The sequence below is a fragment of the Natator depressus genome, chromosome 9 (assembly GCF_965152275.1).
Source record: "Natator depressus isolate rNatDep1 chromosome 9, rNatDep2.hap1, whole genome shotgun sequence".
Classification (NCBI taxonomy): Eukaryota; Metazoa; Chordata; order Testudines; family Cheloniidae; genus Natator; species Natator depressus.
The window spans coordinates 78,768,533-78,788,493 of NC_134242.1; the positions used below are offsets into that span (position 1 = coordinate 78,768,533).

Consider the following 19,961-nt stretch of genomic DNA (forward strand, 5'->3'; position numbering starts at 1 on the left):
AACCCAAATCCTCACTGCAGGTTCACTTGGCTACAAATTTCTTCTTCCTTTCTGAAACTGTTCTGTAGTGTCACTGTTTATTGTGAAACAACTGATGTGTTCCACTCCAGAGGTGGTTGCATTTCAGTGGTGGGTGAAGTGTTTCCTATGTAAGTAATGTTTGGGATGTAAAGTACTAGATAAAATATCACATGACAATGTTTCAAATGCTGGTCAGTTCAGCTCTCAACCTGCTATTTATGGATGAAGCTTCACGCCTATTGTGCTAAGCAGGACAGCTGCAGTGGGCCAAGGGGAGCTATTTGTGCTAGCAACTAGGAGTGGAGGGGACTGTTCTCTGCCATATTTCTTAACATTGGAAAAATAACTAACTTTTTTTTGGATGGGTGGGAGAAATTTCAGCACAAAAAAGTGGCTATTCCTAATCTAAACCTATTATGAACTCTGAGCTAAGAGAGGTATGTCGGAGCTCTGCAGCTGCCTGTTTGCAATGCAATCCTAGTGATAGCGATGTTTTCAATGGCCTGAGACTCGACAGCTTTGCAGAACTAAAAATGTTGTTGATCATTGCTGCACTGCCTCAGTATCCACACAGCACTGATGAGACCTCCAAAGTCCTGTTCCGCTATGCACTAGGCTCTGGGCCCAGAGAACCTACTGTCTCGTCTGCACTTGTTATAAAGTGCTGGCAAGCAATCTGGAGGGGATATTGTCAGACCAGAAGTTGAACTTTGGTTCTCCTTTTCTCTGTGTCCAGGCCAGAACTGATCTTTTCTCCTACCCTTTCATATTGGGGCATCGCTACCTTTTCATCCTCCATAGCAGCACCTTTCCTCTATCATTCTGACAGCAAAGCCAACCAGCAGAAGCAAGTAGCAGTGAATATTAATGGATGTGTCTCCTTGCCCCTGGAATTTTGGGATTAGGGATGGGCAAATTGATTCAAACAAAATAACCTTCCAGAACTTTTGTTCAAAACTTGATCATTTTCTAAGATTGAAAGAACAGCTGGGTAAATTTTGTAATGTCTTTATTAGTTTTAAAATAATGCATCCACATAATCTGGAATGTGGACAAGAAAATTAAACTATATTAAAAAAAACCAAAGGCCTGGTCTGATACACCACCTCACAACACTGTCATGTAATGTTGGCCCCACATAATGTTTTTGTTGGCTTGCCTGGGTATATATTGCAGGCAGTGGCCCTGCAGATAATAAAAGATTCACTCAGCGAGACACTAAAGCAGTAAGGCATTTCACTAGAGATATGCACAGCTTCTCAAAAGAAGTATATCCTAACTAACAATACACATTTCTGCAAGATCTAATTGTCTATACAGTCAGTCAAATGGAACTTGAAAGAGTAATTGTAATAGCATCTTTTAGCGACTCCCAATAATTTACACACACTCTTTATAGAAGAAAAGAGATCTATCACATTTGCTCTTAAAAAAACTTTTAATTTGCTGAAATCAAGTTTTTCAGGGTATTACTATTTATCTTTGAGCCATGTTATTCAAATATGAATTACATAGCAAACATTTAGAAATGAAATCTCTGTTTTTAGAACATGGCCAGCATGGGCTGTATAGTGACTGGCAGTGTCTTCTGGCTCCTCTGTGGATTCTAGCAACTAAATACAAGGGGTTGTCAAAGGCTTTGTAAAGTTCTTCTGGTGAACAAAATTGTACATGGCTTATCTTTTTCTTAAAGTTATTTTTGAGCATCTCTCTGTAGTCTGAGTTCCAGCTGGGACCACAACCAGAATAAGTATAGAAAACACCAGGTTCTCCTGAAATTTCCAATTCCATGAGGCTGGGGTCAATGTTTGAATGTGGAGTGCTTCTCCTGTCTGCCCCTCTTCATTGATCCTTAGCTGCACAAGCTTTGGAAATGAGAGTTCTGGGAGTACCCTTGCACTGTGCACACATCTCCTGTGTGGTAACATGTTACACGGCTACCAGAACTTCAATGGATGTGATCCAAGAGCTTCTATTCTAAACAAACACTAGTCAGGCTGTGTGTTTTGCTTAGGTATATCAGATGATGAACACATCAGCTTGCTTTTTTTGCTTTTTTTTTTTAGCCACCAACCTGAAGACCTAGTGGACATTCACTCTAATTACCCAAGAGATGCTGAGTCCCCTTGTTCATAATCTATGTAGGATTCTGCCTTATTTTTTAAAATGTGCTGCTTTTTTTTTTTTAAATTCACAGTAGCAAACTAGACCTGTTCTACCCCAGGCCCCTTAGGAGAAGCATTGGGTCTAGCAGCTGATTGTTGTGCTGTGTACAATTGTTTATTTCTATACAAACTGCATCTTGGTATGAGAAATAAGGAAGGAAACTGTTTAGCTGATTTGCTGTTCTCAGACAACTAGGCATGTTACAGCCACTCACACCTAGACAGCCACGAGACTGACATCAGAACACCTATATGACATCCGCCTAGATTTCATCTGTACGGTCCTCTTCAGACACCTACATGATTCCAATTCACATGTACACTCATAAACATCTACGTCATCTGCACACACTCCTACATTACACCAGTGAACTTACGCGGGCCAATATTACGCATTCCTTCATGGATACCTATGCTACCATTCCAGAAACCTACATGCTGATATTACACTACTAGATCTACATACACATTCAAATCTGTACACTTCTGTAGTTCAGTCAGAAACATCCACTCCTATTTACACCCATATTGTACTAGCACACACATTCACTCACTCCCGTGCTACCCTCACTTGCAATCATCACACCCATTGTGCACCAGTACTTATTCCAGAAGTACCATCTCCAAATGGCAATAGGATTGTGCCAGCCAGCCAGTGTTTGTCAGCTGGTATCATTCCAGTGGCTGGCAACTAAAATGTAGGTGTGGTCTTCCAGAGATGGTCCCTAAAGAATGGCCTGATCTGCACAACATTCATTGCCCATGGACGAAAGTTGGAGTGTTGTTCCTTGACTTTAGCAAAGCTTTTGACACGGTCTCCCACAGTATTCTTGCCAGCAAGTTAAAGTAGTATGGGCTGGATGAATGGACTATAAGGTGGGTAGAAAGCTGGCTAGATTGTCGGGCTCAACGGGTAGTGATCAATGGCTCCATATCTAGTTGGCAACCGGTATCAAGTGGAGTGCCCCAAGGGTCGGTCCTGGGGCCGGTTTTGTTCAATATCTTCATAAATGATCTGGAGGATGGTGTGGATTGCACCCTCAGCAAGTTTGCAGATGACACTAAACTGGGAGGAGTAGTAGATATGCTGGAGGGATGGGATAGGATACAGAGGGACCTAGATAAATTGGAGGATTGGGCCAAAAGAAATCTGATGAGGTTCAACAAGGACAAGTGCAGAGTGCTGCACTTAGGACGGAAGAACCCCATGCACCGCTACAGACTAGGGACCGAATGGCTCGGCAGCAGTTCTGCAGAAAAGGACCTAGGGGTTACAGTAGACGAGAAGCTGGATATGAGTCAACAGTGTGCCCTTGTTGCCAAGAAGGCCAATGGCCATTTTGGGATGTATAAGTAGGGGCATTGTCAGCAGATCGAGGGACGTGATCATTCCCCTCTATTCGACGTTGGTGAGGCCTCCTCTGGAGTACTGTGTCCAGTTTTGGGCCCCACACCACAAGAAGGATGTGGAAAAATTGGAAAGAGTCCAGCGGAGGGCAACAAAAATGATTAGGGGACTGGAACACATGAGTTATGAGGAGAGGCTGAGGGAACTGGGGATGTTTAGTCTACGGAAGAGAAGAATGAGGGGGGATTTGATAGCTGCTTTCAACTACCTGAAAGGGAGTTCCAAAGAAGATGGCTCTAGACTGTTCTCAGTGGTAGCAGATGACAGAACAAGGAGTAATGGTCTCAAGTTGCAGTGGGGGAGATTTAGGTTTGATATTAGGAAAAACTTTTTCACTAGGAGGGTGGTGAAACACTGGAATGCATTACCTAGGGAGGTGGTGGAATCTCCTTCCTTTAGAAATTTTTAAGGTCAGGCTTGACAAAGCCCTGGCTGGGATGATTTAATTGGGGATCGGCCCTGCTTTGAGCAGGGGGTTGGACTAGATGACCTCCTGAAGTCCCTTCCAACCCTGATATTCTATGATTTGCAGGTTGCCAAATCCCCCTCCTTCTCTGGGTGCCCTTGGTTAGATCTCTAATGTATACACGTTCTCAGGGGTACCCTCTTGTGCCATGGTGATCATCAACCCCATTTCACAGGCCCTGGCCTGTCATGTGTGTTTTAGCAGGAATATATATATATATATGATCTTCCCCATCACTGCCAGGGGCCCAAATTTACCAGTAAATGTTTCAATCACTGGGATCAGAAAATGATGCTGTTGTTAATTTTCCTGTTTCCCCTCACTGAGGTTGTCAGAGACAATACGTGAAAGTGTTGAGGGAGGGGGAGCCACTCTCTCTCACCCCATTCTCTTCCCCTTCTACACCTCCCATCCCCCACCCCATAGTGAACAAACAGGCTGTTCAGATAAGAATTGGAAAAGTGACTGAGAGAGTTTCCAAAACCCAGTGCCCATAATCCGTCCCTCTGAAAACAGGCAGGGTGGGGTGTAGCCTATGGTGAGAGAGAATCTGAAGGAAAACAGGATGTTTTTGTGATAACTTATTTTTCATAATTCTCATTGAAATGTTTGCTTTGTTCTGTTTTTGGAGTTGCCTGTAGCCTGTATTGGAGACGTGACAAGCCAAAGAACTTTGGGGGTGGGGAGGGTGGTTATGTTGTGGGGAGATATGAGTAATTTAATGACTGCTAGGGTATCCCAGAATAATAATCCCTCTCTGTCTGGTGCAAATGCACCTGGGATGTTGTATTGAGATTCTCGGTACTGAATACCAGACGGATTTTGACAAATTGCAAAGAATTCAGAGAAATGCAACAAAAACACTCGACGCTGGAGGGATTGATGTAAGTGTAGAGCTGTGCTGAACTCTGGGAGTAGTCAGTAAACTTCTTTGGGGTTTGTTCCCATCATTCTGGGGCCTTCTGCATCCGATAATGTGCCTAGCACTGTTCCCAGTTTCACCTGACTCTGTTTTCACAAGAATGCCCCTAGTGATTCAACAAAACAAACAGAAAAAGCAGACAGAAAATAATATATGAAAAAAAGCAGAATCCTCTTCAAATAAAACATTTCTCAAAGTTTTCCATTGCCCGTTGGCAGTTCTTTAATGCTGCACAAGAAATAGAGACCTAAGAATTGACAATAGCCTGCAGTCTGGTATCTCGAGCTGCTAACCTGAGTTGCCGAGTCTTCAATGCTATTTTAACTTGATTTAGATAACCTTAGTTAAGAACACACCTTTTGTTGTAGCATAGACACACTTTGAGAGTGGCCAGTTGTGCATGCTCTAGATTAGAAGAAGGTGTTACCTCCCGCTTCACAATGGCACTCTTTTACGCAAGTCCATCTTTTGGAACAAAATGTCTTCCTGACCTGAGCCTATTGAGAATTAGCCATACTTCTAGTACTTATCCTGCAGTAGTTTGTGTAATGGAAGGTGTTATTCCCATTCATCTAACTATGTAGGGAGTTTTGCCATTGACTTTGGGGCAAGATTTCATCCCTAATCTTTTCTTCACCTTTACTAAAAGATGAGCTTCTGTAATAGCCTGCAGCAGTCACTTCCACAGGGTAGTTATTAGTTTCTTGTAAGGTCTTTATCAAAAATCCATTGACATTCAAAATGGTCAATATCCCTTGGTGGTCCTTCGCCCCCTATTCTTTTATGTCTTTCGAAGAATTGTAATAGGGTAAGTAAGCAAAATTCACCCTTATGTTAGTTTGTAATGGAAGTTCCTTGGCATAAGGAATATCCATCCTCCATGAGTCAGGCACTGTATTTTCTTTTCTTGCTGACCTAAATGGGCCTCTGTTCCTTCCTTTGACTTCTGAGCTATATACGCTCTAATCTTTTTGTCCCTCTCTAATCTCTCCTTCACCACCTCCGTGGGCAACTCCTCCTTCCCCTCATATGTTAGCTTTTCCCATTGTCTGTTCTCAGCCCTCTCACTGCTCTTTTACTCCCTGTTCCTTGCATGAATTAAAATAATACCTTTATGCTGATCACTCCCAAACTTCTGTCTCCACCCTGATCTTTTTACCACTTGTTCAGTGATTTGTCTCCAACTGCCTCTCTTACAGTTCCACCCATCTCTTGGTGCCCTCTCAAAAATTAGCCCCCCAAAAAGGCACTTCTTTGGCCAAATCCTCTTGCTATTTACAATGGTGGTGTAAAATCCAGAGTATCTCCCCTGAAGATTATGAAGTTCAGATCCAGGTTTTGATTCTGGAATGTTGCTTTCCAAAGTCTGGGGGTGCTTGAATCTTTCGTGAGCCTATCTCAAATTTTAAGAAGGTGTTGGAAGGTGGGTTTTACTTGGAAGTATTCAAGCTGTCCCCATTCCAGTTGGCAGGTGGGTGACTGATGCAAGAAGGGGACTTCTTTTCATGCTGTGTGCTTTTGTACCGGTCACTGCTGATTAGCCTGTTTTTTCCACCAGCCAGTTCTGAGAGTGCCATTTAGCAAATCCAAAACTGTATAACACTAACGTGATGCTTACAAGGCATAAAGGGATTAATGTTCAAATCTAATGAAATCCAGATGCACACAGCTGCCTCTTCTCAAGCTCTCTTCCATTGCCAAGTTGCAAATGAAATGATTTGATTTAATGTAAATACACGGGACGCACCAGACTCAGAATAGTGATAATATCTACTACATACTTAAACCCACAAGGTACCAAGTCCATTGGGTTTCTGTTGACAGCTCATGCAGTAGGGAAGACAGTTGTCCACAAACCAACTCCATTTGCAAATAATTCATTTGTGAGATAAACCTCATGACCTTTTGCAAAGGGCCCTGATGCAATAGAGCTGGGGAAACCTAGCAAAGGAATAAAGTTGCTTTTATTAATCAAAGAAAGCTAATGTCTGTGTAATGAATTGGTGGGTCTCAGCCCGGTTCCTAATGGATAGTGGTCTACATCACTAAAACCACCAGTGCAAATAGCAGCAGATGGCCTCTTCAATGGTAGTCTCATCTGAGGATATGTCTACACTGCAATTAAAAACCCACGGCTGGCCCGTGCCAGCTGACTCACGCTTGCAGAGCTCAGGCTAAGGTGCCGCTTAATTGCGGTGTAGACATTCAGGCTGGGCTTGACCCCAGGTTCTAGGACCCTGTGAAATGTAAGAATCCTAGGGCTCAGGCTACAGCCCAAGCCCGAACATCTACACTGCGGTTAAACAGTCCCTTAGCCTCAGCAAGCCCAAGTCAGCTGACGAGGGCCAGTCACAGGTGACTCCGTGCAGTGTAGACATACCCTAAGAGACCAAAAATGCAATAGCTCATGCAGACAGAACTTCCTTCTCACCCCTAGGGGCTGAGCAAGGGAAGGTTGGTGCTGCAGCATTCTATCCCAGAGGTGGATGTATATTAGTGGAGGGGAATGAGATATCTGAAACCTTTGGGAAATGGGGATGGAGTTGAGGTATCATATCCTATTCCCAATGGAGCTGAAGTATTACTGCCTCACACAGTGTTTATTGTTGGCCTTTTCTCTCCCTTTGCATGGTTATATTTTCCTTTTTCTCACCCCACTCCTGATGTACTGTAAAGTCTCAGCCCCTGCCCACCAGAGGAGAAAGGAATAAGCCCGACTCTCAAACTCAGATCATAGATTCATAGAAAATTAGGGTTGGAAGAGACCTCAGGAGGTCATCTAGTCCAACCCCCTGCTCGAAGCAGGACCAATTCCCAACTAAATCATCCCAGCCAGGGCTTTGTCAAGCCTGACCTTAAAAACCTCTAAGGATGGAGATTCCACTACCTCCCTAGGTAACGCATTCCCATGCTTCACCACCCTCCTAGTGAAATAGTTTTTACTAATATCCAACCTAGACCTCCCCCACTGCAACTTGAGACCATTGCTCCTTGTTCTGTCCACAGCCTGTAGCAGAGCCTGGGATTCTTCCATCCTAAGTGCCCGACTCTCGGATGCATTGCATCCGGCCCCATGGACTTGTGCATGTCTAGCTTTTCTAAATAGTCCTTAACCTGTTCTTTCACCACTGAGGGCTGCTTACCTCTTTCCCACACTGTGCTGCCCAGTGCATCAGTCTGGGAGCTGACCTTGTCTGTGAAGACAAGGCAAAAAAACATTGAGTACTTCAGTTTTTTCCACATCAATTGTCACTAGGTTGCCTCCCCCATTCAATAAGGGTCCCACACTTTCCCTGACCACCTTCTTGTTGCTATCATTCCTGCAGAAACCCTTCTTTTTACCCTTTATATCCCTTGCTAGCTGCAACTCCAATGGTGCTTTGGCCTTCCTGATTTCATCCCTGCATGCTCAAGCAATATTTTTATATTCCTCCCTAGTCAGCTGTCCAAGTTTCCACTTCTTGTAAACTTTCTTTTTGTGTTTAAGCTCACCGAAGATTTCTCTGTTAAGCTAAGCTGGTCGCCAACCATATTTGCTATTCTTTCTGCACATCGGGATGGTTTGTTCCTGCCCCCTCAATAAGGCTTCTTTAAAATACAGCCAGCTCTCCTGGATTCCTTTCCCCCCCCCTCATATTAACCTCCCAGGGGATCCTGCCCATCAGCTCCCTGAGGGAGTCAAAGTCTGCTTTTCTGAAGTCCAGAGTCTGTATTTTGCTGCTCTCCTTTTTGTCAGGATCCTGAACTCAACCATCTCATCGTCACTGCTGCCCAGGTTGCCACCCACTTCTACTTCCCCTACCAGTTCTTCCCTGTTTGAGCAGCAGGTCAAAGGAGCACAGCCCCTAGCTGGTTCCTCTACCACTTGCACCAGGAAGTTGTTCCCAACACTCTCCAAAAACTTCCTGGATTGTCTGTATGGTATTGCTCTCCCAGCAGATGTCAGGATGATTGAAGTCCTCCATGAGAAGCAGGGCCTGTGATCTGGAAACTTCTGTTAGTTGTCCAAAGAGAGCCTTGTCTACCTCATCCTCCTGGTCTGGTGGCTTATAGCAGATGCCCACCACGACATCGCCCTTGTTGCTCTTGCCTCTAAACTTAATCCAAAGACTCTCAACAGGCTTTTCTCCAGTTTCATACTGGAGCTCTGAGCAATCATACTGCTCAGTGATCCACTGTGTATAGAAGCATGAAACAATCCCACTTGCCCACCCAACTGTCCATACATTTGTATTTTTAATATGGAAGCAGTGGAGAGAATTGTGCTAGAAGAAAAAACAGTGTGGGGTGGTGGTTGTTGCCTTTTTTTAAAGGCACATGTTACATTTTTCCATTCCTTGGGTTTGGCGGCTTCGCAACTCTTTCATTTGGCTAAATCTTGGTTCAGTGAATTTATTTGCACTTTAGGGGAAAAAAAAAACTCTGTTCATAATTTACATTGGACTCATTGGATTTCTATGTATAAAAATTCAATAAGTTCCCTCCCATTATATATACATCTGACTTCACAGTAGGGGCTTCTATTCCAAAGTCCCAGCCTTCATTAAAAGGTTTAAAAGGCATTTTAAAGTCTGTATGCATTGGTTTCCCATGCAGGGCTTCTTGGTTGTTGCTTTGGAATTGTTTAAAGGCATGTTCATTACTGGAAATCATCTAGGCCTGATGGTAAAAATAATAAATATGTTAAAAAATGAGACTTTCACAACTAGAGAAGCAAGAAACCGTATACGAAGAAAGAACATTCCCAAGTAACTGACACATGCCTCCAACCCTGGGGGAGGGAATAAGGAGATGAGAGTGGAGACACTGTACTGTCAAGAGAGTCTGTCCTGGTCTTTCTTGGGAAGACAAGTGACAAGGTAAAGTAATGTTTTAAAAAAAAAAAAAGACAGACTACCTGGAATCTTTTAAAAGAATATCTCCATATGAGGCACTCGGATACTATAGTGATAGATGTGGCAGTAGAACCTCAGAAGACCAGAACAGAACCTTCCTTTGTAGCAGGAATGTAGCAAATATTAATGCCTATAGATCAGAGATGAGCCTCTGTTTGGATAGGCTAAGAATTGCTCAAGGCTTGAACAAAAGCCTGTGGGAGCTTTATGCATGTTAGCTAAATATTTTTTGAGTTCAAAAACGAATGTTTCACTTTTTCAGCTGTTTGTGGCCTTCTTAACTAGTGCTTGAGGAGAAACCAATGAACTCCCATTCCAGAGGCTTCTTTTGCTGTATACTGACCCGGCCAGAAACAGGAAGAATTGGGCTCTTCTAAGATGTCTTTACTTACTGATTTCTTTAGTGCCTGCCAACTTGTGATTTAATTGTTTTGATGCACACTGGAAAGATGTGAAAAGCTTGGTCTTGTGAGTCTTAGCCCAGTTACTCATGCAGACAGGGATGAGAAAAGCTTCGGAATTTCTGGGTGCTTCTTTGAACTGAAACTCAAACATTCAAGACCTGATCCTGTTGAAGTCAATGGCAAGACCCTGAAGGAGCAAGCACTAAGAGGGTCATCTGCCACCAGTATAAATATTCTAGAACGTATGCCACTGAATAAATTACACATACAAGAAAAACAAAAAATATGATCAAGTGCTCAAGCTGCCTCTTCTTAGGAAAAGAGCTCTTACTTTGTGCTTGTACAATGCTCTGATCCTAACTGGGGTCTCGAGGTTCTATCACAATCCACATAATAACAATTCAGTGTGCACAGCAATACATTGCCCTGATCAGTGTAAGGAAACTTTAGATACTTCCACATGCACTATAAACTGGTTGGTTCATGAGGGGTAAATGCATACAACAGAATGAAATATCCCAGTTAGATAGAAACATACAAACAAAGCTCTAAAAACAGGATCTAAAACCGTTAAAGCTTAGGAATAAGGCTGCACTTGGCTACTTGTTAAAGAAAATAAACAGTTCTAAAACTTTATCTGTTAAGAGTCACCATGTCCAAAGCTGGCCATTGTATCTTCCAGTCTGATCTTTTATTTTCTGTACAGGATGGTATTATATTCTGATGGGATGTCCCCAAGAATACAGACACACACCCAAGTGCTGAACTTTTAAATCTATAGAGAAAAGAGGAGGCTTGGATGTTTGCAGTGACAGAGGCTCGCCTAAATTATCACAGATTCTTTCTATCACTACAGTGTCAATGGGCTGAGGCCTGAAAATATCATGAGTTTTGCTTCCCTTGTATGTCAGTTCTCTATTCCATCAGGAATCATCTTTCTGTCTGTGATGCCAGGTAATGAAGTGACTGCTATCTAGTACCAAGGGGTCCTGGACCATGACAGGGACTCCTAAGCACTACAGCAATATAAATAATAATCTGTTCTTACTCTTCTGCTCAGACTATGGGATTCCATTCTAAAGAACTTCAACCTGTTTAGGTGCTGTTGCCAGTCACTAAGCTTGCAGGTCATTTACAATACTCATAGAACTATCCTGCAGCCTGCAGGGCAATTAAGGCTCCTGAATTTGTTTTAGGATCCTAATCTCAACAGTGCAACTCTGCAGCCTCATGATACAAATAGCGCTACATACTGATGCACCGTGAGGATGCTTGTATAGCAATGTTGCATTGCGAAGAACTAGCCTTGCAGCACGGAGTCTTCTGGGAGAAACCCTAGTTGTTTCTTAGACTTCCAAAGCTTTCATACAATGAAGCTGTGTTTAGTAGCCACCAGCCCAGAACCAAACTTAGCCAAGTTTGAGGCAGTTTCGAACCATGACATTTGGATCGAGATCTGACCCTTCCTAAAGTTGCCCTGGGCGGAGTTCTCTCCAGCAGAAGGTCTGTTTGCTTGAGCTTTGCTTACATCAGCAACAGCTTTTGTCCTTTTGAGGGCATCATTTTTGCCATACTTTTTTGTGGTGTTCCAGGGATCCTGAGCATAACCCTTCAGGCATAAATAATTCATGGGACCTGAAGAGATGAAATGGAACAGAATAGTGTGGGTCAAACTATTCCCCAGTCACATCTCCTGGAAAACCCACTTGACTGTTAGCAGATGAGTGTTGCCCCTCCCTGACCCACTGATATGGCACATTTTTAAAATAAATTGGTAGGGTTCCATTTCTTGGAAGGAAATGAAGCTATTTTCAAAGCATGTCCTTCAGATGTGATTTAGCACCATCAGGCTCTGCTTATTTTAAGAAATGTTTGGATTTGGATTTTTTTCTTTTGGAGGAAAAAAAAGTAAAGAAAAACTATTAGTAAAATGCCAAGTGAAAAAGAGCTTGTGTAAAACAGCTCAAATAAATATATACAACCAACCGTCTTAGCTCTCAGTTCACCCTAAGCTGGCTCTTTCTCTGACGGGCCTTTTGTCCCCAAATAATATGCTGTGGCCACCCAATGTTATTTATGCTTCCTCCTTTGACTAATTGGTCTAATTGTGACTCCAAGAAGAGGCTGAAGGGCTAAAGAAGCCTGATTGTTGTTCATAGGGAAAAGTGAATGCTTTACCATATGCCTCTGCTGGCAAAATCCATCCCAAGAACTAATAAAATGGCTGCTCTCTGCTGGCACCTCCCTTCTGAGTATGGAATAGTTTTCCCTTTCAAAGTGAAATAACATGAAATACTAAAATGTCCTTACCTGACATGAAGCAATATGGCACAGCTAGGCTAGTCAGTTTTTAACTTTGTGATATTAGCCAGTAAAGCACTCAAAATGTGATGGTGTTGTGACTGGAAGATTTTCAGAGCAACAATATGGGTGATAGTTACAGGATAGTCACATGAATTGGCTAGTATGGATATGAACCACAGCATTCTACTGGATGATTCAGAACTCTTAACTCTAAGTCATAAGCCCTATACTGTTTGTTGTTAATGGAGATTCTCCTTCAGCTCAGGTGGCAAGGGTCTGTACTTTCGGAGCAGGATAATCTGAGTTCAATCCCTGATGCCAGGAATTTCTGAGTGGCCAAAGATTAGTTACAATATTGTATAAGATTAATCTTCTCCGACTGTCTGCGCCTATCCTCCCACTCACTCCTTACATTATTAGTGTGGTGTCCTGTCCAGATTAGAATGTAAAGTCCTGGGGCAGGGACTGGGTCTCACTTGTGGTTGTTTACAATTAATAAGTTGTAATAATAATTATGGGGAATGTTTCTAGTGATTAGAGGAGCAGACTGGAGTGAGGAGACCTGTTTCTAGCTCTGTTACTGCTTCTTTGTGCTATCTTGTGTTAGTTACTTAAGACTTTTTGAGCCTTAGTTTCCCCATGTTTAAAGTGGGCACTCTAATGCCTGTCTACTGTATGTAACAAGGATGCTGTGAGACTTAGTTGATTCATGTTTGTAAAGTGCTTTAAGATCCTCAGATGGAAGATACTATAGAAAAGCAAAGCATTAATAAAAAGAAAAGGAGTACTTGTGGCACCTTAGAGACTAACAAATTTATTTGAACATAAGCTTTTGTGAGCTACAGCATGCATCCGATGAAGTGAGCTGTAGCTCACGAAAGCTTATGCTCAAATAAATTTATTAGTCTCTAAGGTGCCACAAGTCCTCCTTTTCTTTTTGCGAATACAGACTAACATGGCTGCTACTCTGAAACTTGTCAAAGCATTAGCGTATGTCTAGAGAAGATACAAAAAACAAACAAACCAGTGGCATCTTTTCTGAGACTGGGCAGCATCCCACTTCTTGCAATGGTGGAAACTCAATCATGATCATATAGAGTTGTCAGTTTGGGTGCTAGCCTACAAGTAGGCTAAGTACTAAAAGGGAACTCTAAAAACAAGTCATCTTTTTTCCAAGATGGCGTTTGCTTGTCTATTATAAAGCTGTCCTGTCCCTACTTACTTACACACACATGCCCCTGGAACAGAGGTTATGGCCTTGTGTAATACGAACACCCCAATGTGGCATTCATTCCTGGGACTGGAGTAGCTGAAGGAAGAAGAGAATCACAGTTGAATGCAAGTGGCAACTCCTCCAGCCAGTAAAATGTTGTTGTCCCTGAAATGAAAACCTGGCAGAGTAACATCACGAGTTTAGCCCATTTCATTTTCTCCTGGGTATTCTGAAAATTAGGATGAGGCCCACCCCGTGCTGTGGGATGGAATATCTGACATGGGGTCATGTTTGCCAGCAAAGTCCAGCACAGCACAGAAGCAGAGAGAGGAGAGTAGCAGAGGCTGCAGATAATAGAACCAGAATTTTGGGCACCCAAAAAGGAAGAAGGAAACCGTTTTTCCCTCTTAGTTCATGAGTGAAAGTAGAGCATGACAAAGGTGCAGCCTGTGGCCAGACGTGCCCTATTGTCACATGATTTCAGCCTCTGGCGTCAACAGCTTACAAGAGTTCAGAGTCAACAAGTCTGAACCTGAAATTTTCCCGGACTTATCCCTGAACCCAGGATCTCAATGTGATTCATAGCATTTAATTATCTGTGCCTCAGAGACCCTTATGAGTCAGGGAAGTACATTATTGGCCCCATTTTACAGATGGGGAAAGTGAGGCAATGTAAGTTGTCCATAGTCAGTAAAGGCTAGATTGTGCCATACAGGCAGAGCCCTGCACTGGGGACAGGGATAAATGGCAGTGCCACAGAGGGAGTCCAGAGATGTGGTGCCTGCACAGAGCAGAGTACTTTCCAGTGTGCTCCTGTGTGCAGGGGAGCACACAAATTCTACACTTCTTTGAAGGGTGCAGCATACCCTCCTCCACCAATGCATGGCGGGGGTGCTGCCTACTTTACAAGCTTTCAGGGGGCTGTGCTCCCAGTGAGAACATCACACGTCCCTGAGAGCAAGGGCTACAGTTTTGGCTGATCCTGCCGCTAGCTTCTCAAGGAGAGGATTCTCTTCTCTTTTTCCCTCCCCCCTCACTTGGCAGCCACATACGGTCTAGGTAGCATCTAGTGGGTCAGTGTAGAGTGGGGAGTAGAACCCAGGATCCTGATTCCTGTCACCTCCCCTAACCAACAGAGGAGTCTGCCCCTTGGCCATCCTCCATGGAGGGGCAGACAGCCTCAGGGATGTGTGCATGGGAATGTAACACTCCAAAACATAAAGCATCCCCCGGCCACCTGGTTCCTTTCCTTTAGCACATTGAGGGCCGTATTGCATGACCCTTACTCTTCTTCGCTTCAGTGGCATTACTCATGTGAGCCAGGACTCCTCAATGTATGGTCCTCCTGAGTATTACTGCTCAGGTACGTGAAGGAATTTCCCTGAGCTATTCACTGGCCTTAGTGAGGGTTTATGTTTGGTCATAATAATGATTTCTAGATGCACAAACACCAGGTAACCACACCATCAAGCAGCAAAATCTCTCTGAAAAATAGAGGCACAGGCATGCACTGGCAGAAGAATGGAACTGAGCCACTCAAGTGCGACACTGGGAAGCATTGTGCCTCTGGGAGAGATGGTGCCTTCTGAAGGATCTCCCTGAGCAGGGGGTTTGCCTCCTGCCCCTCAGCTCAGGAAGAGACAGTGTATGCTCCCTGTCTCTGTCTGTGCAAAAGGTGGGATGAGGTCAGGGTTCCACTTGCTCTTTGTCTCTCCTTAACCCTTTTGGGAGGTGCTACCCAGGACTGCAGTTGTGGCAGTCCCCCATAGGGTGGGGGGCGGAGGCTTGCAAGAGTAATCAGTTGTTTAAATTTCAAAATTCTAGGGGCCTGACTCTCCCCTGCCTTGTACCTTGTTCTGTCACCTCCACCTTTTCAGAGAGGAGGTAGAGCTGCATGTTGGCATTTTGCAAGCACTTCAGACATGTGCAAATGAAAGTTCAAGGTTCAAGATGGGAGAATTGGGCCCTGTTGATCTGCACCTGCAAGTGATTGTTGTCCCCAAAATGCACTCTCAGATATGTTCAGGAGCAATTTTGGAGGCTTTTTTGCCACTTTAACCTATGCTGCCTATACAAGCAAGGAACTGAAATGTCCTGGCAAAAGGGGCAACAGCTTTTGGCCATTGCTTGTTACTGAAGATCAACTTCACTTTCCCATCTGAGCATAAGTATCCCAGTAACTGCCAAAGCAGCAGTGTAATTCCAAACCCCTCTCTCTTTTATTGCCTTTACTTATCCTTACAAACCAGAAGAAGAATGTTCTGAGCTCTGGGGAAATTAAAGTTTCCCCTGAGAATCCACTCATTTCAGGTTGGCTCCTCAGCAGATATAAATGGCCGAGGGCAATTGATTTCAATGGAGCTACATACCAGTTGACCTCAGCTCAGGATCTGGTCCCTTGTCCTTTGTTTTGTTTTGTGGAGTTGACCATCCTGGGATTTAACTCCGAGGTGTGTGTTGAAATTTGTCACCTTTTACCTCCATTTTGACCCCTACCCAACTGTCAGTCACTCGCTTGGGAGCAAATATAGAAAGTTCGGGGGAGTTTTTCAGCCCCTCCACTTTGACCCAACATCTCCCCACCCTGGACACTGGGACCTCAGTGCAGCCTTCTCCATGATCAGTGGCATTTAGTGAGAGAATCCTGGAAGGATGTGAGCTGCATGCTAGCAGGCTGGTACAGGAAGCAGCTGTTGGTGTCAGGAACTGGTTCATACAAAACACATTTTCCCAGAGAGGCTGTTTCATTAAAATCTGCTCCTGGCTGGGCTCTGTCACCATACGGGTTACATTGACCTGTCTGTTGCTGACAAATGCAAGGAAATCAACTAACAATGCATCATAATGATCATCATCATCATCATGCTTGTGCTGAATATTGCTTCTTTCACCCGATAGGAGCCCAGGCAGGCATAGGGGAACTGATTTGGAGAAAACAGACACTCCTTTGTCCTGCTCCAGACCCAAACTCAAAACAAATCTATTTGAAGGATCACATTTGGACGAGAATTTGGGAGTCTTTTCTTCTTCTAATAGCAGCTGACTAAGGAGAGCAAGACTGTGAAAACACTCCTCTTACACCACCAGAGGGACTCCTGGGGAACAGGAGTGAGGTATGTGGCAGTGTGTGTCGTTTGCGCTGCACTGCCGAAGCAGCTTTTCACTTGAATATCTTAGGGCTTGGAAAGGTGCTAGAACTGCTACCTCAATTTTACAGATAGGTGAGATGACTTCCCAAAGGTCATGCAGTGAACCATGGTAGTCAGGACTAGAATCAAGATTTCCTGGCTCCCATTCCCCTATGCTAACTATTACTCCATATACCCTATATTCCACACTGCACATAAATAGCAGGACTTCATTCTCCATGGTATTTAAGCCAGCACCTTTCCCCAGCCCTAAAGTCACTTTAAAAGGAAACTGATTAGACATAAGTCATCATAAAATGACCAGTCATTGTTTTCAAGGTGGTCTAATTCCAGATTTCCATTCACACAAAGCTTTCATCTCTTTCACTCTTTCTGTCTCTTGATTCTCTAAATAAAAGGCAAATGGAACCTCTAAAAGCACTTTGCGAGACTGTCTGCCATTCACATAAACAGAAGAGAAGAGATCATGGAACAGATGGCAGAAGAGTCTCACGTCAAGAGACTTTTGTTGGAATGCTGCTGGTAACACAAAGTCGTCATTAACTGGAAGGGAAGCAGCAATTGATTTCATATGGATGGATCTGAGCCCAAGTTTTTGGTTTATTCTTCTTCTACTTTTACTTGATTCTTGAATAAAGCCCCTTCAGACATTTCATAAAAGCTGAAGAATGATGTTATATCTGCACAGTGACTTTACAATGTATAAATTAATCACGGAATCCATCAAAGTGATACAGCCACCTCTGGGGTGACAGTCATGAGTTAATTAACATTATTCCTCAGGTCTGGACAGAAAACACTCTCCAAGTGAAACTACAGGGAACATTTTGGTAGGCAGAAAGCACTCAAGAAAAAGCCATTTGTGATACTAACATCATCCTTACTCTAGTCCAAAGTGCTTTGTAATGTAATTTAATGATACGGAACCACCAGGACCTTGGTTTTGTGTTTCATCTGAAAGACAGCACCTGTGGCAGCAGGGTGCCTCCTAACTGGAGGGGCTGTAATATTTGTAATGGAATGCAAAACTACTCAGAGTTTACATTTCTTCACAAACTTAAAACTCAGGAAAAACCTTCTTCAGTACATGAATTCTTTTGAGCAAAGTGGACCTATTTTCCTATTGAAAAATAGACCAGTTCAAACTGGCTTTGGCTTTGCTTCAGAGACATGGGGGAGAGTGAGCTTTGGCAGGTTTTCTTTGTAAACTGACTCACATTGCCTAAAATTTGGCAAAAAGTGAAATTTGAGGGGTGTGATATTCATGTGAAATATAAACTGTGAATTTGCACACCTCCACTGCTACCATCTTGCTGTGACACTGATCTCTCTCTCTCTCTCTCTCTCTCTCTCTCTCTCTCTCGATATTTTGTATATATATCTATATACAATAAGCTTCTCCTCTCCAGAGTATCTGAGAACTGACTCAGAGAGAAGAATGCCCCTTTCTCTAAAACCATTTATTGATTAACCAACACTGCTTCCTGTAGCACCTGGATTCACAAGTAGTGCCCAGGCCTGACTCTGCTTGGCTTGTTAGGCCTGGTGAGATCCCTTTGCAGTGAAGATGTGCAGGAAACCCCCAGATCCAAACATCCATGAACTCTAGAGAAGCTCAGGTCTGGAATCACATCTGAACTCTGAAGTTTGTATCATCTCTAGAAGTTGAGTAACATGCGGCAACTCCATGATGTCAGCACACAGTGCTTCTTTTCTGAAGGGCAGATGGAGAAAGTCCATGACCCAACCGGGAATGCATTAATAAAGGCGCAGGCACATTGAGTGTGTCTTGCTTGACGTCCGTTCTGTCCATACAATGTCAGAAGGAAAATCAACCCTGCACTCAGCAGGTGTATTTTTCTTCTGCTCCATCCCAAGTTAATGGTCTGGATAATAACACTTGAGCACAGAGGTCAATGGGATGGGGGGTAAAAAAAAAAACACCCAGTTTGCACTGGCAGGCTGACTTGATATTATAGGCCATACATGGGTTTGGAATGAGGGATATTCGACTCACAACTCTTGCCAGTGCCAAGAAATACACAGCTAAAATTGGCAGCTCTGGGATAAGTAATGTACAAACACAGCCCAGAGTGTTGCAAGTGTTCAAGCACTTTGGAAGTATGTTGAGTAAACGTGAATCAGTTGCTATGGCAACAAAACAGAGGGAAGATCGTGCTGCCTCTCTGTGACAGCTTTCAAATTCAAGTGCTCGGTTAATTTGAACTGTGCTCACTTCAGTCTAGAACCGCTGCTCAGCATAACGTCAGATGATGCAGGAGAGAGTTTCCCTCCCTCTCTTCAAATAATGATTGTGGAACAAAGCCAGAGATCTCACTGAGCCGGTTGGAACTCAATGGTGACAGTGGAGGTAGAACTTCAGAAGCATAGGCCTCTGCCAGTTGAGGTAAAGGAGAATGGCTGTTAGTTGTTAGCAGCATGGGGTCTGTGATATAACAATGCTGGTTCTATCCAGTAGAAGGCAATGATACACATGCACTTTAGCCCGTTCAGAACTAGCACTTCTATTGTCACAGGAGTGCACTGTACATGAGAAGTCAGCAGATATGCAAATAGTTAATAGACAAGGTGCCAGTAGATGGTACTGAAGAATACACAGCTTTGTTGCTGGCTTTTATAGAATCAATAAATATTCTTACTATTATGCATGCAGATGGCTTCTTGAGTCCAGCTCTTAACATCCATAGCACATCACCCAAGAAACTCAAAGTACACCTTTAACTAATGAATCCTCATCACATCTATGTGAGGCCCCTGTCTGTTAGTAAAGAAGGAAAGTGGCTTGACCAAAGCCACTCAGCATCAGAACCAGGATAAGAGCCCAGCAGTTCAGCCTTATAGCCCTGCACTGTGCTGGGCCACAATGAAATAGCATACATGAGAACTAACCTCTGGAGAGGCAGTTGGGATAAAATAGCTGACTTGTACCTTCACCCAAATGGATTCTGATGTGATAAAAGTGAGATTAACTTGTTTTGACTGGGCTAGATTTT

At 43.5% G+C, this 19,961-nt stretch overlaps 1 protein-coding gene across 2 annotated transcripts in view; it reads left to right on the top strand.

Moving 5' to 3' along the window:
• LOC141993104 (uncharacterized) overlaps positions 1–19,961 on the top strand; it is a 62,876-nt gene that overhangs the window by 7,527 nt on the left and 35,388 nt on the right. The gene's annotated exons all lie outside the window — the stretch shown is intronic.